Source organism: Meleagris gallopavo, chromosome 1 (genome assembly GCF_000146605.3).
Source record: "Meleagris gallopavo isolate NT-WF06-2002-E0010 breed Aviagen turkey brand Nicholas breeding stock chromosome 1, Turkey_5.1, whole genome shotgun sequence".
NCBI lineage: Eukaryota > Metazoa > Chordata > Aves > Galliformes > Phasianidae > Meleagris > Meleagris gallopavo.
In genome coordinates, this window is record NC_015011.2 from 7,071,363 (window position 1) to 7,074,954 (window position 3,592).

The following is a 3,592-nucleotide window of genomic DNA, read 5'->3' on the forward strand; positions in this document are numbered from 1 at the left end:
CCCTCTCTTCCCGGCCACCAATCAAAGCCCGTCTCTTAAACCAATCGCGACGAAGCGCACTGTTTGTCCGTCCTTCTCTGCGACCCCGCAGCTTGGGAGTGGCGTCATCGGCGGAGCGACCAATAAAAAAATGATGAGTGTGACGTCATTGATCATGGCAACGCGGCAGGCTTTGTGTGAGGGGCGGGAAAGGGCTGCTGAAGGCAGCGTGGTACGCGGAGCCGGGAGTTAATTTAACAGCAGGTTATTACGAAAACAGAAGTAGAAACGGAGAAGGATGAATGAAGTTATTTCATGCATATGCTAAGGAGGTTTTATGGCTACTTAATGAAGCACGTGTAGACAGTGTAAATATTTTTTTTAGCCAAGTCTCGTCATTATCAGTGAGGCGGTCATGCTGAAGTGCTGATTCTGCACAGCCCAACCAGGTGTGGCGAACTTCTGAAAGTACATCGTGCTGTGTCCACTTCTGCTGGAGAAATCCATCTGCACTACCACAGATTATTGTTATTATTTTTACTAATCAATGTGTTCTTTAACTCCGCCCAAAATTTAGGGAGATTTAACGTTATTCAGGCAGAACTCGCCTCCTGACGTGCTGAAGTCTCACATCCCCATCAGTAGCACATCCCCAGTGCTTCGCTTTTAGCCTCTGAAAATCCTGGCTGTTGTTTTTCTGAGGCAAAGAACCACTAAGGTTCGAAAAGGCCACTAAGAGCACGTAGTCCAACCATCATTCCCACTAACCACATCCCTCAGTGCCACTGCTGTCCTATTTTTGAACACCTCCAGGGGTGGTGACTCCACCCCCTCCCTGGGCAGCCTGTGCCAATGCCTCACTGCTTTCCGAGAGGAAATTTTCCCTAATGTTGGAGAGTTTTGATGTGCAGAATCAATCTCTGTAACCCACATAATGTTATAAAGCAGGTATGTTTATTACGGCGCTGGGAAGCACTGGGGATATTTTCACCATAAATTCTTCAAAGATTACATATTTCAGAGTCCTCTATATTCCCACAGGTAACACATATTCATTAATTACGTGTTGGACAATTAACATATACACTCCTATCAGGTAGTAATTTATGAGGTCTCCAGTCTTTTATTCCATGATCTCTTCTACCGCCTTTCGTCCTTTTAGCATCGTGGCAGTCCAACTGACAGTCTTTTACTTCATCCAGTGGTCTTCCTCGCTCATCCTCTAGATGAACTTTCTTCATTGATGCATGCTCAGTAGGAGAATGCCAATTATAAGTAAATTATAGGTGCCAAAATCATAACATTGCTCACTTAGCACTCGGCCATTATTTTTGAACATCTGCTCATCCTTGGATAGGGACAAGCTTGGAAAGAGGATAGAGGGGAGTATTCCCATGCCTCCCTGTTGTATCCCAACCTAATGAGACAATTTGGTATTGTGTGGTGTCCCTGGCTTCTTTGACGTTTGATAAGCCTGCTGTTCTTTTGCTGAGGGTCTCTTATCAAAACAGAATAGCCTTGCAACATGCTTTCTGGTCTACAATACTATACAAATACTATTCACAACATTTGAAAACTATTGCAATTTTGCAAATGAGAATCACATAATTCAACAACTTTATTTGTAAAATATGCTACTAAAATGTATGGTTTCTACTTTTTCAAATGAGCTATTTCTAAGCACAAGTTACAAAATACATTGTGCTCTACTTCAGATCAATTTCACTGAATTAGGGAGGGACATGGGTTTGCAGCTGTAGATGTTGGGTTGCTTTGTGAAAAGAAAGGAGAATGTGCTTGGGCTGCAACACTTGAGCTAAAACACAGATGGAAGTCACCGAAAACCATGTTCCAGCATGATTTTGATGGTGTGTGTTGGTGGATCTCTCTTGACAGATATAAGGATGTGTAAGAGGAGATTGCTCTTTTGAAGGCACCCGGACAAGGACCTTTTCCAAGGCAACAAGGGATAATGAGAAAGGGAGGCAGTGAGGGGAACCAACTCTGTTCAGTTACACTAATTTATGTGTTTTTGCACCCTCTCTCCTGTGTATATGCAAGCTGCAAGGATTAATTACCAGATACTGGTAAGATCTGGATGAGGCTGGGTGAACCTCAGTGCCAGATACTGGCATGGGTCTGTGCTGTAGGTCCCTGGTATGGGTAGTTGACGTGTCAAGTGGGGAAGGGGCCCAGGATCTGGGCAGGGTTGCTGGGCCATGCTGGTACTTGAGGTGTGTGAATGTTTGAGCGTTTATGAATGTGGAGGTGCACTGTGTGACTGCACTGGTGAACTTCTGTAAGCAACAGCCATATGGAGGAAGGGGTCACACCTGCCTGTGTGTGTTTTTTGTGAGTCCTGTGTGTACATGCTACTGAAGGTAGCTCTTGGCTGGGCAGCCTTTGTGATTGGTTGTGTCAGTGACCTGTGGATCTCTGGGATGTGTGGGAGCTTTGCTACTAGTTGAAACTACAGAGGGTTTTGTTTCCTAAGTCATAGGACTATTGCCCTTGCCCTAACAGAGCTTACTGAAGGCTGACCAAGAGCTCTGTAGCTGGAGCTTAGCTTGCAACTGTCTGTGTTCATGAGGTGATCATGGAGAACAGAAATCTTATTTCTCTTGTGCTTTCTATCCTAGTGCCATTAGCATCATTTACATGAAAAGACTGGAGATGGAATTAGAACCTAGAAGGATATATCTAATGCATGCATGGAAAAGTGCTTTTGGCCACACTACCAACATCACCTAGACTACTAAGCACATCTACAGTTATTTTCCAGGTGTTCTTATGTCATGGATACATCAGGACAGAAACACAGAAGTACTGCTTATCTTAACTAAAGCAGTTAACACTCTTTCCAGTTGTAAGTGAACCTGCCTGTGAGCAGCTGGAAATGCCTTATCAGTTGTTTGTGACAGCCAGTAGTAGTGGAGTAAAAAGAGCTTGTCTGTCTGTGTGCTTCATGTGTTTCCCTTAGCTAATGGGAAACTGTGAAGTTGTACTGGGCTGGAGTTAATTTAGAAATAGGGTAACAACCCACTTCTAAAGAAAAGGTTGCCCTACTTGTTATGGCAGTTCTGTGAGTAAGTGAAAGCCTTAAAATGCTTAATGTAGGAAGAAAGAGGGGAACGCTGATGCCAGTAGCAGTCTGGACTCAGAGTGCAACTAGAAGATAGCTTTTTGCACCCCTGGGCAAAACTCTTCCTCTGGTCAGGAACAGGAGAAAGACCCATCCCCAGCCTACTTAATGTTCCACACATTCCCAGGTACATGCATGTACCCACCACGCTCTTTTGCTACAACACTGTAGATTTGGCCTGGTATGCTACTGAAACATATTAGCATCATTTCCAAACCAGTGTCTAAATGTTTCTCTGCCCGAAACAAGGTCAGAATCTCAGATGTGCACATTCTCTCCCAGTCTGTGGCACATCTGTCAGCCATCCAAAAACCAGGCCTGCCACCGTGAGGCCAGCTGGAAGCACAGTGCGACATGAACTTGCTCAAAATAATGTCTGTATTCCCAGGCAGTCTGCAAGGCTTAAGTGCAGAAATACTGTCCGTAGCAGGAAAATCATGGAGATTATAGAAGAGGAAAAAAAGAAAAAGA